This window comes from Zingiber officinale, chromosome 5B (genome assembly GCF_018446385.1).
Source record: "Zingiber officinale cultivar Zhangliang chromosome 5B, Zo_v1.1, whole genome shotgun sequence".
Classification (NCBI taxonomy): Eukaryota; Viridiplantae; Streptophyta; class Magnoliopsida; order Zingiberales; family Zingiberaceae; genus Zingiber; species Zingiber officinale.
This window is the reverse complement of record NC_055995.1, coordinates 26,193,062-26,208,960: the sequence shown is the minus strand read 5'-3', so window position 1 is coordinate 26,208,960 and position 15,899 is coordinate 26,193,062. Positions and strand designations below refer to the sequence as shown.

The following is a 15,899-nucleotide window of genomic DNA, read 5'->3' as shown; positions in this document are numbered from 1 at the left end:
TCACGTTCATCGATAATAACTCATTCCACTAGAGAGTTAGTATCACACTACCATACCAATCCCAAATTATATTATGGGCTCCTTCTTATTATGAGTGTGTTAGTCTCCCTGTGTTTAAGATAACGAATGTTCACTAATTAAGTAAGTTACTGACAACTCACTTAATTAATATCTAGCTCCAAGAGTAGTACCACTCAACTTCATTGTCATGTCGGACTAAGTCCATCTGCAGGGTTTAACATGACAATCCTTATGAGCTCCTCTTGGGTACATTCTCAACCTAGATAACTAGGACACAGATTCCTTCTATAATCAACAACACACACTATAGGTAATATCATTTCCCAACTTATCGGGCCTATTGATTTATCAAGCTAAATTTCACCATTTGATATGTTAAAGAAATAAATATTAAATATATATGCTTGTTATTATATTAGGATTAAGAGCACACACTTCCATAATAACTAAGGTCTAGTTCTTTTACTAAGTCAGTATAAAAAGAACGTACCTAAAATGGTCCTACTCAATACACTTAGAGTGTACTAGTGTAATTTATTAGTCAAGATAAACTAACACCTAATTACACTACGACTATTCCAATGGTTTGTTCCTTTCCATCTTAGTCGTGAGCAACTATTTATAATTTATAAAGAACTGATAACATGATCTTCTGTGTGTGACACCAAACACCATGTTATCTACGATATAAATTAATTGAACAACTACACTTAGCATATAAACGTAGGTATTTGACCATTGTGATTCTTTATTTCTAAATAAATGTTTATACAAAAGCTAGACTTTTAATATACACTCTAACAGAGGATCGCACGATGATCCAAATCATCACTTGGAGATTTTCGACGAGATCTATAGCACTCTAAAAGTAAATGGGGTCCCTCCAAAAACAGTAAGGTTACTTCTTTTCGGATTTTCCCTGAAAGACAGAGCCAAGCAGTGGCTTAATTCTCTACCAGCAAACAGCATAACATCTTGGGATCAGTGTGAGCCAAAATTTTTGGACAAATTTTACCCGCCGAGTAAAACTGCACACATGAGGAATCTAATTGCAAGCTTCAAATAGATAGACTCAGAATCGCTATTCGAAGCATGGGACAGATTCAAGAGTATGCTGAGACAGTGCCCCCATCATGGCCTCGAGAAGTGGTTGGTGCTAGACACATTCTACAATGGAATCAACTATCACACAAAGGTGTCCCTCGATTCTACAGCAGGAGGGGTGTTAATGAACAAGAGCCTTGATGAAGCTGAAGAGATCATAGAAAATGTGGCACAGAACCACCATCAGTGGGCAGCTGAACGATCTGGAGGTTCTTTCTCTGGGAATCCAATAAAGGCATCAGAAAAATTTGACGTAGATGCAGTCACGCTCATGTCTGCAAAGTTGGATGCTTTGACCAAGAAGGTTGAGACCATGGGGAACAACACAGCCAATGCAATATGTGTTTGCAAAATTTGCAGAAGCTCAGAACATGCTCAAGATACTTGTCCCCTAGGACCAATACAAGCACAAATGAACCAACTTGAGCAATGCGATATGATAGTCAGTTATAACCAAAAGAAAAATAATCCCTACTCCAACACATACAACTGAGGTGGAGGAACCACCTAAATTTTTCTTACCGGGGCAATCAGGATCAAGGACCAGCAAAACAAAGTTACTAACCTGGGTAACAAGGCTACCCACCTGGACAATAGATTTATCAACAACAGCAACATTCACAACTGTCCAAAATCGAAAAGATGCTTGAAGAAGCTCTCTTGGAGCAAAAATAGATGAAGAATGAAATTAAACAGTTGAATCAAAGATTGGAGAATTCTGAAAAGCATCAAAAGATGCAAGACAACCAAATCGCCCAGATAGCTCAGTCCTTTTCAAGAACACCGGGAGCATTTTCGGGAAAGCCCGACATATGTAATACCCACTAAGCTTGTAAGATAAATATATGAATGTAGGATTTTGCCTTAGAAAAATAATAGGAAGTGAGTTGAAGCAAAAAGAAATAAAATGAAATAAAAAGAAGTGAAGGTCAAGGATTGAACCTTGAACCTCTTATATTATAATTCATAGAATTAATTAGTAGAAACCAATTGGGATAGAGAGAAGATATTGATAACAAAGGAGGGAAACTCATGATAAAGGTAAGAGTAAAAGCTAGCCAAAAAAAAACAAGAAAGGAGCAAGAGAAAGGCAACTTGCCTTCCTCCCTTTCTCTCCTTCCTCTTTGGTTTTGCCGAAAATTTAAAGAGAAATTAAGGGATTCATTCCCCCTTATTTCACCATGAATGATGAGGATAAATAAATAAATAAAAATAAAAATAAAATAGAAAAAAAAGACTAAGGGAGAAGGAAAGCAAAAACTAAGTTTGCTACCTCTTCCCCCTTAACATAAAAGGGAGCAAGAAAAGAGAAGTTTATTTTTCTCTCATTTTCTCTCATTCTTCCTCTCCCTCACCGAAACCATCAGTCCCCTCTCCTCCATCTTCGGCCCCAAATCCAAGGTTTTCTCCTAAGAAAGCCTAAGATACAAGGAGGACAAAGTAAGGGAATCAAGGGAAAGGAACTAGAAGAACAGGCTACCTCTTCCATCACCATACCTTAGATCCACAAGCGAAAAGGATGTAAGCTTCCCCTCACCTGTGGTACAAGGCTTTTTATGTTATTTTTGGATTTTATGAGGATTAGAAAACCTAGGAAAGAATTTAAGAAAATTCGGCTAAAGAAAGGGTTTTCAAATCTAGGAAGGTTTAAACAAGTCTTTATTTTATGATATGTTTTCTATGCTATGTAGGAAGGATTTTCTTCATGTTTTTACACCTAAATGATGCTTGATCAGAGGAGTACTTAACCCTAGAATTTCGGCCAAAAATATTTTAAGGAGGTTAGGGAAATTATTGTGTAACCAAACTAGTGCAAGATTCTCTCCATAAACTATTAAGGATCTTTTATTGGTTCTCTTGCTTAAAAGTTACTTGGAACCAAAAGAAATCCATTTATATATTTCGGCCAAGAAAAGGGCTTAGGGTTAGGAAGACCTTTAAATTTAAGTAACCATGTTTGAATGATAGGATATAGAGTTCTCTTGAAGAATTTCATGTTGAACATTGCTAGAAATTCATGAACTTTTATTGTAGATTTTCGGCCATGATAAGATGGATAGTTTAGAAAAGCTTAAACAAAATTATAATATGCTCAAGACCTTTGTGATATTATGATATGAAAGTTGTTTAATGCTCTCATGTTTAATTGGAGTATAGAAAATTAGTTACATGATATATGACATGTAAGATCACAAGGGTCCTAGCTTGTTTATGAACCAACTTTGTATATGATGTTCTTAGTAATTTTTTCCATGAAACTTACGTAGGTTTTCCATGCTTTAGGCCACTTAAAACCTAGTTTAAAGATTGGTAGGTTTCGGCCATGAGGAAAAATAAAAGAAAAAGGGAAAGAAACCTAGGAAGCCTAAGACACAATTCACATGTATGTTTATTATGCTTGTCTTTATACATGCTATGAAACTTGTATGATTTCTTACGCTTTTAGGCTATTTGAAGCAAGTTTATATACTGTTGAGTTTCGGCCAAGTAGGGTTTGAAAGACCTAGAGGCCTTAGAAATGAAACCAAATGTGTTAAAAGTGTTTCTTATGAAAATAGGATAATGTGTTGATTGTGTCACATGCTTGTATAATTTTTCCATGACCTAAATGGACCATTGTATGTTTCGGATATGAAGGAATAGATGCCCTAGAAACTCTAGAATAAGAATTAAATATGCTTATGTCACTTTACATGGAATATGATAAGTAGAAAGACAAAGTTCCCATGCTATATGTTGTTTAATGACCTAATTGAGGCTAGGGTAAGTATCAGCCATACATGTTGTATAATGTCTTGTTATGAATTTATACATGAGGTTAGTTCAAGTTCACATGCTTGTATGTTTGTTTTTATCCCTAATGAACACTTGTTAAAAGTTTGACTATGACATATGTTAAGGGCTTGAAGGACATAGGAACTAGCTCAATATGCTTACTATGTTACTTGAAAAAAAAATGCTATAAATATGGTTTAAGGTTTCCATGCTTTCATGACATTTGGGACCTTGTTTATATACTGATAGGGTTTGGTCACATGAGTTTAAGGACTTGGAGAACTTAGAAACCAAGTAAATCATACTTATAATGCTTCCTATAAAATTCATGTAATGATAATTTAGGTTTCACATGCTTGGAAGTTGTTTTTACCTAAATTGAGACCTAAGGGGGTTCGGCCATGATAGGAACCCAAGGGTTTAGGAAGCTTAGAACCCAAGTTAACTATGTTACCATGTTTCTTATGATAGTATAATCACATGATGCACCCTTATGCTTAACCATGTATGCTTGTGATTTATACCTTTTATGATATGATATGTGGATAGAGATATGCATGTTTGAATGATATGTTATGTGCTTAGAAATATGCATGCTTTAATGATATGCTATGTGCTTAGAATATGCATACTTTTATGATATGTTCTGTGAGTAGAAATATGCATGCTTTAATGATATGCTATGTGCCTAGAATATGCATGTTTTTATGATATGCTATGTGGATAGAAATATGCATGCTTTAATGATATGCTATGTGTTTATGTGATGCATACTTTCTTAAGACATGATGTATGCCTAAGTGATGCATACTTTTTATGATATGATGTATGCCTAAGTGATGCATACTTTCTTAAGACATGATGTATGCCTAAGTGATGCATACTTTTATGATATGATGTATGCCTAAGTGATGCATACTTTTATGACATAATGTATGTCTAAGTGATGCATACTTTTATGCTATGCTATGTGACTAAATGATGCATTTTTATACATGCTACTTTACTTTGTAAGGCTTGTACCAAGGGTGGACTCCTAATCAGTCTATAGGCCTTGCTTTGTGATCTAGGCCAATAAGGGATGGACTCCTTAGTACGCCCCTAAGCCTTGCTTTGTGATCTAGGCTAATAAGGGATGGACTCCTTAGTACGTCCCTAGGCCTTGCTTTGTGATCTAGGCTGATAAGGGATGGACTCTTTAAGTATGCCCCTAGGCCATGCTTTGTGATCTTGACCTAGTTCCTAGTATGATTCAAGACTTGCTACCTTGTATATACTTAGGACGCGCACATTTATGTTATGTATGTATAGTACAAGCCGGGGCCCTGAATATGTTGATATTATGTTCAAGTATATATGTAAGAAGAAATGGTTTTAAAGATCATGAGACATACACATATTTTTTGGGATACATGTTTTCAAAATCATATTGCATATACTTTATGATCATGTTGTGATGATGCTATGATTTATGATATGCCATGATTAGATATGACTATGATATGGTTCATGCTATGCTTTAAGAGATGATATGCCATGATTAGATATAATTATGTTATGTTTCATGCTATGCTTTAAGAGATGATATGCCATGACTAGTTATGATTTTGTTATGTTGCATGATATGCTTAAAGAGTATGATATGTTATGCCATGACTAGTTGAGATTATGTTATGTTGATATATTCTTTGATTATGTAATGCTTTTTGGTTTTAGTGAGTAGGAAAGGAACTTACTGAGCCATGAGTGCTCATAGCTTACCTTCCTTGTACCACAGATAAAGGAAAAAGCTGGATGAGCTAAAGGAGCAGCAGGAGAGGCAAGGAGATGTGTGTGGCGGTGGCTAGGCAACCAAATAAGAATCTGCTTTAAGAACTTTTAAGAATTACACTTTGGTTTCATATATTGTAGTACTATATGGTTGACTTGATGTTATGTTTTTATTTAACTTGTTATCATGTTATGGAAACCATATTAGTGTAGTTCGGTTTTTATTAAACCAAGAAAAATGATTTTTAAGTCTTCCGCTGTAATATGTACGTAGAGTATCGTAACCCCGTCCCTTAGGGTTAGCAGGGAGGGCGGGCGTTACAGGTTGGTATCAGAGCCAAAGTTTTTGCCAGCTCACTACACACACATCAAGCCTCCGACCTGCCGCTCCAAGTAAGAATGCTTATGTTTAATTTTCTTGTTATATGTTTATGTTAATTTTCTTGTCATATGCTTATGCTTTATATTTTTTTTTTCTTTGTTTCTTGTTATATTGCCTATGCTTCATTTTCTTTACTACATTGTTTATGCTTTAGTTTCATATTTTACTTGCTTATGTTTGATGCTTTATTGTATACTTTTAGTTATAAATTAGATTAGGATTACATATTGATAGGTTAGGAATAATACCAGAACAAATAGATAGAAACAAAACAATAGGGTAGATTGGTTAAAAACGATAACCACTTACACTAGTCTGTTTGTCCTTATTTAGATAAACATGGTTAGGACACGCAATGCCCGAACCAGAGGAACAGTGACTCCACCAGATCTGACACAGGTAGTCGCAGACCTCCAGCATCAGATCGCAGAGCAACAGCAGCTGATCACTACCTTGATGGGTCAACAAGGCAACCCAGTCACCCCACCGGTGAATCCACTACCTGTTGTACCTACAGCCGCGCCAGTGCCCCCGGCAGCCCCTACTCCGATGGTCCGACAAGAGGCCTATCTGATTCAGTGGCAAAGGCTTAAGCCGGAAGCATTCTCGGGAAACTGTGAACCATGGGATGCGCAAGCCTGGCTCAAAACCGTGGAGAACATAATGGAATTATTGGATTGGCCTGAACACGAGAAGGTCAAATGCGCGTCGTTCTGCCAGGAGATGCCGGATGTGGTGGGATAGAGTAAAGGCGAAAAGACAAATAAACCAAATGGAGTGGATTTTGTGACAGAGTTCTTAGAGGAATTTTCCATATGCAAGTGATCAACAAGCACTATGACGAGTTCACCGAGTTCCGCCAAGGTCGATTAATGAAGCCGTCAAGAGGTTCAACCGCTTAGCCCGACTGTGCCCAGAACTAGTTCGAACCGAAAAGAAAGGGTCGATTAATGTTAAAATACACCCGAGATAGCTCGAACGTAGCGGAGTTAATAGACCGCAGATCGCAGAGGAGCTAATCAGCCACCGAGCATTATCAGGAAGCAATGAACAAGGGCAAGAACCAAGCACTGACCGGAGCACAAAAATCGCACAATACCAGAACCGACTGGAAAGGAAACTCAGGTGGAAAGAGGAAACAGTGGAATAAAACAAAAGGTGGTCCGGCCAATAAGCAGACCAAGTACCCTCAGTGTGCCACATGTGGGAAGATGCATTCTGGAGTATGTCGTCTGAGCACCAGAAAGTGCTACAACTGCGGAAAGGAAGGTCATTTGATAAGAGATTGCCCTACTCAGTCTCAGGCACCACCTTCGCAGAACTTCCAGAGCAGGAGTACCCCCGCACAGCTTCACCAGATGCAAGCTGCCATAGAAGGGACTTCAATCAGCCAAGGAAGATTGGAGGCCCCTCCCACTATGACCAATGCCAGAGTCTATTCTCTCGCTCATGACGACGTGGCGAACGCCTCTACTGCTGTCACAGGTCAGCTATCTAATTTCAGTCAGTATGCTAGAATTTTATTCGATGCTGAAAGCAAACTGATGAGGGAATCCATCGAGAAACTGAAACATGTTTCGTATCCATTAGTTGAAACCATGTCCGGACGACTTTCTACCCTCACCATAACACCAACGTTATTCGAGAACATGTTAGAGAAGCAAACCAGGGACCCGAGCCTTCAAAGAATTAAACAAGAGACCACAGAAGGAAAGAATGACGGGTTCCGTATCGCAGACGATGGAATATTATACCTCAGGGATCGATTATGTATTCCGGAGGATCCAGAGTTGCGAAAGAAGATACTAGAAGAAGCCCATACAACGCCTTATGTAATGCACCCGGGTTCCACTAAGATGTACCAGGACCTGAAAAAGAAATTTTGGTGGTCCGGTATGAAAAGAGAAGTGGCTCAGTACGTCAGTACTTGTCTGACGTGCCAAAGGGTAAAAGCTGAACACCAGAGACCCGGCGGATTATTACAACCTGTCCAAATTCCAGAATGGAAATGGGAAGAAATCTCCATGGATTTCATTTCAGGTCTACCCAGGACGACAAACGGATATGATGCTATATGGGTGATCGTGGACAGATTGACGAAGTCTGCACACTTTTTGGCGATCAAGATGACTTATTCAACTGAACAACTAGCTCAGATATATGTTAAGGAAATCGTCAGATTACATGGTATCCCTAAGACCATTATTTCTGATAGAGATGGACGTTTTGTCTCGCACTTTTGGGAGTGCGTTCAGAAGGCCCTCGGCACGAAGTTGTTGTTTAGCACAGCCTTCCACCCACAGACTAATGGGCAGACTGAAAGAGTAAATCAAATATTGGAGGATATGTTAAGAGCTTGTGCCCTGGACTTCAAGGGGAGCTGGTGCCGATATTTATACCTGGCAGAATTCGCCTACAATAATAGCTACCAAGCTACTATTGGAATGGCACCTTACGAAGCTCTATATGGGAGGAAGTGTAGATCTCCTATATGCTGGTATGAAAGTGGTGAAAAGAAGGAAATGGGGTTCAGAACGGAACTTATTGATGACACCACCCGAGCTATATAAAAGATCCGTCAACGAATAGAAACTGCTCAGAGTCGGTAGAAGAATTATGCCGATAAACGGCGCAGACCGCTAGAATTCAACATCGGAGACTTGGTATTCCTTAAAGTATCCCCCATGAAAGGGATAATGAGGTTCGGAAAGAGGAGCAAGCTAAGCCCACGATACGTAGGACCGTATCGGATTTTGGAAAGAGTGGGCCAAGTTGCATACATACTAGAACTACCTTCAGACATGACCGCCATTCACAACATGTTCCATGTATCGATGCTCAAGAAATGTACTCCCAGCACAGATCAAGTGATTGAGCCTCAGTCGGTACAGGTGCAGGAAGACCTGAGTTACGAAAGTAAACCCATCCAGATTCTGGACCGAGAAATAAAGAGGTTAAGGAACAAAGAAATACCCTTAGTAAAGGTCTTGTGGCAGAATCAACGATTCGAAGAAGCCACCTGGGAACGCGAGGACGATATGAAACAAAAGTACCCGGAGCTATTTTAAAGTTCGAGGACGAACTTTTTATGAGGTACGGGGTACTGTAATACCCACTAAGCTTGTAAGATAAATATATGAATGTAGGATTTTTCCTTAGAAAAATAATAGGAAGTGAGTTGAAGCAAAAAGAAATAAAATGAAATAAAAAGAAGTGAAGGTCAAGGATTGAACCTTGAACCTCTTATATTATAATTCATAGAATTAATTAGTAGAAACCAATTGGGATAGAGAGAAGATATTGATATCAAAGGAGGGAAACTCATGATAAAGGTAAGAGTAAAAGCTAGCCAAAAGAAAACAAGAAAGGAGCAAGAGAAAGGCAACTTGCCTTCCTCCCTTTCTCTCCTTCTTCCTCTTTGGTTTTGCCGAAAATTTAAAGAGAAATTAAGGGATTCATTCCCCCTTATTTCACCATGAATGATGAGGATAAATAAATAAATAAAAATAAAAATAAAATAGAAAAAAAAGACTAAGGGAGAAGGAAAGCAAAAACTAAGTTTGCTACCTCTTCCCCCTTAACATAAAAGGGAGCAAGAAAAGAGAAGTTTATTTTTCTCTCATTTTCTCTCATTCTTCCTCTCCCTCACCGAAACCATCAGTCCCCTCTCCTCCATCTTCGGCCCCAAATCCAAGGTTTTCTCCTAAGAAAGCCTAAGATACAAGGAGGACAAAGTAAGGGAATCAAGGGAAAGGAACTAGAAGAACAGGCTACCTCTTCCATCACCATACCTTAGATCCACAAGCGAAAAGGATGTAAGCTTCCCCTCACCTGTGGTACAAGGCTTTTTATGTGATTTTCGGATTTTATGAGGATTAGAAAACCTAGGATAGAATTTAAGAAAATTCGGCTAAAGAAAGGGTTTTCAAATCTAGGAAGGTTTAAACAAGTCTTTATTTTATGATATGTTTTCTATGCTATGTAGGAAGGATTTTCTTCATGTTTTTACACCTAAATGATGATTGATCAGAGGAGTACTTAACCCTAGAATTTCGGCCAAAAATATTTTAAGGAGGTTAGGGAAATTATTGTGTAACCAAACTAGTGCAAGATTCTCTCCATGAACTATTAAGGATCTTTTATTGGTTCTCTTGCTTAAAAGTTACTTGGAACCAAAAGAAATTCATTTATATATTTCGGCCAAGAAAAGGGCTTAGGGTTAGGAAGACCTTTAAATTTAAGTAACCATGTTTGAATGATAGGATATAGAGTTCTCTTGAAGAATTTCATGTTGAACATTGCTAGAAATTCATGAACTTTTATTGTAGATTTTCGGCCATGATAAGATGGATAGTTTAGAAAAGCTTAAACAAAATTCTAATATGCTCAAGAACTCTGTGATATTATGATATGAAAGTTGTTTAATGCTCTCATGTTTAATTGGAGCATAGAAAATTAGTTACATGATATATGACATGTAAGATCACAAGGGTCCTAGCTTGTTTATGAACCAACTTTGTATATGATGTTCTTAGTAATTTTTGCCATGAAACTTACTTAGGTTTTCCATGCTTTAGGCCACTTAAAACCTAGTTTAAAGATTGGTAGGTTTCATCCATAAGGAAAAATAAAAGAAAAAGGGAAAGAAACCTAGGAAGCCTAAGACACAATTCACATGTATATTTATTATGCTTGTCTTTATACATGCTATGAAACTTGTATGATTTCTTATGATTTTAGGCTATTTGAAGAAAGTTTATATACTGTTGAGTTTCGGCCAAGTAGGGTTTGAAAGACCTAGAGGCCTTAGAAATGAAACCAAATGTGTTAAAAGTGCTTCTTATGAAAATAGGATAATGTGTTGATTGTGTCACATGCTTGTATAATTTTTCCATGACCTAAATGGACCATTGTATGTTTCGGACATGAAGGAATAGATGCCCTAGAAACTCTAGAACAAGAATTAAATATGCTTATGTCACTTTACATGGAATATGATAAGTAGAAAGACAAAGTTCCCATGCTATATGCTGTTTAATGACCTAATTGAGGCTAGGGTAAGTTTCGGCCATACATGTTGTATAATTTCTTGTTATGAATTTATACACATGCTTGTATGTTTGTTTTTAGCCCTAATGAACACTTGTTAAAAGTTTGACTATGACATATGTTAAGGGCTTGAAGGACTTAGGAACTAGCTCAATATGCTTACTATGTTACTTGAAAAAAAATGCTATAAATATGGTTTAAGGTTTCCATGCTTTCATGACATTTGGGACCTTGTTTATATACTGATAGGGTTTGGTCACATGAGTTTAAGGACTTGGAGAACTTAGAAACCAAGTAAATCATACTTATAATGCTTCCTATAAAATTCATGTAATGATAATTTAGGTTTCACATGCTTGGAAGTTGTTTTTACCTAAATTGAGACCTAAGGGGGTTCGGCCATGATAGGAACCCAAGGGTTTAGGAAGCTTAGAACCCAAGTTAACTATGTTACCATGTTTCTTATGATAGTATAATCACATGATGCACCCTTATGCTTAACCATGTATGCTTGTGATTTATACCTTTTATGATATGATATGTGGATAGAGATATGCATGTTTGAATGATATGTTATGTGCTTAGAAATATGCATGCTTTAATGATATGCTATGTGCTTAGAATATGCATACTTTTATGATATGTTCTGTGAGTAGAAATATGCATGCTTTAATGATATGCTATGTGCCTAGAATATGCATGTTTTTATGATATGCTATGTGGATAGAAATATGCATGCTTTAATGATATGTTATGTGTTTAAGTGATGCATACTTTCTTAAGACATGATGTATGTCTAAGTGATGCATACTTTTTATGATATGATGTATGCCTAAGTGATGCATACTTTCTTAAGACATGATGTATGCCTAAGTGATGCATACTTTTATGATATGATGTATGCCTAAGTGATGCATACTTTTATGACATAATGTATGCCTAAGTGATGCATACTTTTATGCTATGCTATGTGACTAAATGATGCATTTTTATACATGCTACTTTACTTTGTAAGGCTTGTACCAAGTGTGGACTCCTAATCAGTCTATAGGCCTTGCTTTGTGATCTAGGCCAATAAGGGATGGGCTCCTTAGTACGCCCCTAAGCCTTGCTTTGTGATCTAGGCTAATAAGGGATGGGCTCCTTAGTACGTCCCTAGGCCTTGCTTTGTGATCTAGGCTGATAAGGGATGGACTCTTTAAGTATGCCACTAGGCCATGCTTTGTGATCTTGACATAGTTCCTAGTATGATTCAAGACTTGTTACCTTGGATATACTTAGGACGCGCGCATTTATGTTATGTATGTATGGCACAAGCCGGGGCCCTGAATATGTTGATATTATGTTCAAGTATATATGTAAGAAGAAATGGTTTTAAAGATCACGAGACATACACATGTTTTTTGGGATACATGTTTTCAAAATCATATTGCATATACTTTATAATCATGTTGTGATGATGCTATGATTTATGATATGCCATGATTAGATATGACTATGATATGGTTCATGCTATGCTTTAAGAGATGATATGCCATGATTAGATATGATTATGTTATGTTTCATGCTATGCTTTAAGAGATGATATGCCATGACTGGTTATGATTTTGTTATGTTGCATGATATGCTTAAAGAGTATGATATGTTATGCCATGACTAGTTGAGATTATGTTATGTTGATATATTCTTTGATTATGTAATGCTTTTTAGTTTTAGTGAGTAGGAAAGGAACTTACTGAGCCATGAGTGCTCATAGCTTACCTTCCTTGTACCACAGATAAAGGAAAAAGCTGGATGAGCTAAAGGAGCAGCAGGAGAGGCAAGGAGATGTGTGTGGCGGTGGCTAGGCAACCAAATAAGAACCTGCTTTAAAAACTTTTAAGAATTACACTTTGGTTTCATATATTGTAGTACTATATGGTTGACTTAATGTTATGTTTTTATTTAACTTGTTATCATGTTATGGAAACCATATTAGTGTAGTTCGGTTTTTATTAAACCAAGAAAAATAATTTTTAAGTCTTCCGCTGTAATATGTACGTAGAGTATCGTAACCCCGTCCCTTAGGGTTAGCAGAGAGGGCGGGCGTTACAACATAAACCCGGTGGAACATTGCAACCGCATTGAGCTGAGGAGCGGATGGACTTTGGGAGACTCCCAAATGACTGCTCAGAAAGGAATTAACTCAGAAGAAGAGCCCTCTCCTCTTATGCCTAATTTGGTCCAGAGCAAGGATAGGGAGGAGATCACCAAGAAGGTCGAAGGGACTCTTCCACTTCCCCCCACAAAGTCAGATAATTCCTTTCTCCCAGAAACTAATTACATCCCAAAAGGATGAAGAGTTCCACCAATTCCTTAAGAAGATTAAAGAAATCTGCATTGAAGTACCTATGATAGACGCACTGCACCAAATGCTGAAGTTCGCCAAATTTTTAAAAGGTATTCTATCTAACAAAACACAGAAGGGCAACTTTGAGACTGTAGCATTGATAAAGAAGTGCAGCGCTCTACTCATGGCAGATATTCCCCCAAAGCTCCAGGATCCAGGAAGTTTTTCTATACCATGTAAATTTGGCCCTGAGCTAATACAAAAGGCTTTCTGCGACTTGGGAGTGAGTGTTAGCCTACTTCCATACTCATTATGTAAGAAGCTAGGACTCCAGAACATCAAATTTACTACTATGGCACTACAATTGGTTGACCATTCATGTAGATACCCAATGGGTATAGTGGAAGATGTGCCAGTAAAGGTAGGCGGATGCATCATTCCCACATATTTTATTGTCCTGGATATGGAGGAGGATCCCAAGATCCCAATCATCCTTGGAAGACCATTCCTTGCCACCGCTGGAGCCCTCATCGATGTGAAAAATCACAAGTTATCCTTGGAGATTGGCAAAGAAAGGTTGGAATTAGATTTATCTTATTCTCCTAACTGCGTCTATTCTTCTCAAGGAAATTCTAGCAAGATGAATATACACAAAGATGAGGAATGCAGCATCTATGAGAGGTCACCTCCAACAAGAAAAGAAAAGTACATCTGTCCTGCACGCGCGAAACTGAAGGAGCAGACTGGGGTATTAACCCTAGAAGGAGAGTCATGCTTCCATGGGTTTAGTCCACATCTACTGATATGGGGTCGAGCTAAAGACCTAAAACAAGTGCTTCTTTGGAGGCAACCCAAGGGTTTTCGTTTTAATTTGTTATCAATTTGTCATTCTATTTTTTTAATTAGTTCAATGAAATTTTTTTTTGTTATTGTCGGATCTTTGTTTTTAGGATGTGCATAACCTCCATGAGCTGGCCATGATCATTTCATGGGCATGGAGTCGTCAGAGAAGTCAAAAAGGTGAAGGGCGAGATGCTACGCGCGTAAGAGAGTCGGCCATGTATCTCCACACGGTCGTGTGAAGCTAACAAAGGAAGAAATGCCACTGGCCGTGCGACCCCGCACGGTCGTGTGGCTTGTACAGAGAAAGAACAATACACGACCATGTCGAATGGCACGGCCGTGCAAAGTCACCAAAGGGGAAGAGGGAACAGGCCATGCAGATCTGGCATGGCCGTGCGATCTAGGCCGAGAGGAGAAAAGAAGGGGTCGTGCCAACCGGCACAGTCGTGCAGTGACCCAAGCCACCAGGCCGTGTCTTTAAGACACGGCAATGCCCTACCCGTGTGCTCCGCCAACTTCTCTAAAAAGCCCTAATTCCCATCTCTCTCTCTCCCAAAAGCTTTTTCCTCCCCACTACACCTCATCAACCTTCAATTCCTACACCTAAAACTTATCTTTACTAAGATCTACTTCTAGATCTAGGATTTCTTCAAGCCCCAAATCCGGAAAGAGAGGAACAATTTCCTACTCTTCTTCTTTCTCCTCCTCCATCCTCAAGATCCATCTCCACCCACAAGAAGTTCCTCAAGCTCACCCTGTACATCATGTCTCAAATCTTGAAGAGACTCCGATGAGGAAGCGGTGGATCTGGCGAAGGAGATGCACCGGGAGGGGACAAAGGAAAAGGAAAGGCTTCTTCTTCCAAAGGCAAAGGCAAAAGAGTGGCACGCGACGAAGGTAACGAAAATGAATTTAATATTATCTTTAGAAATCATGAACATAAAGCTAGATATAATATTCTTGTCGCTAGAAAAATTGTGTGCACTAGATATATGGATCCCACTACTATGGATATGTTAGGAATTAGGGATGACGTGGATTGGATGATTAGCTCATTAGATTGGAATGACATTATGTACACACATTTATCGACTTACCCCCGCCTAGTCCTTGAATTTTTTAGCTCAATTGATGTTAAATTTTCTTTTGAGGATGACTACATAGGGGTCATAACTTTTAGGTTATGAACAAGGAAATTCGGTGGACGTTTAGTGATTTTAATACTTATTTTGGTTTACCTACTGGTGGTGCCCGTGGATTTGATAGCAATATTAACTGGAATGAATTTTGGACTTCAATCACTAGATCAAAGAATTCCTATGAGCCCTCTAGAACTAAGGCATCCTGCATGCAAAACCCTACCTTTAGATACCTTCACCGGGTGATGAGCAAAACAATCTTTGGTTGAGGTGAGAGTGATGGGGTGGTTAGGAAGGTGGAACTTTATTCTCTTTGGGCGATGCTAAATAAAGTGGACTTTAATTCTGAATTTCATTTTCCACAAAATTTGTTGAGAGCAGGTAAAGCATCTTCAAGGATGATAGTGTTTGGTGGTTTAATCACCCAAATAGCAATAAATCTGTGTTGTGAGCTTGATAGGCGCACTTCAGTTCGCAACCCCACAAA

The 15,899-nt window shown here is 38.3% G+C and overlaps 1 pseudogene; it reads right to left on the bottom strand.

Moving 5' to 3' along the window:
- Nucleotides 1–1,089: 1,089 nt before the first annotated feature.
- LOC121988122 lies at nt 1,090–1,161 on the bottom strand (annotated as a pseudogene).
- Nucleotides 1,162–15,899: the final 14,738 nt, after the last annotated feature.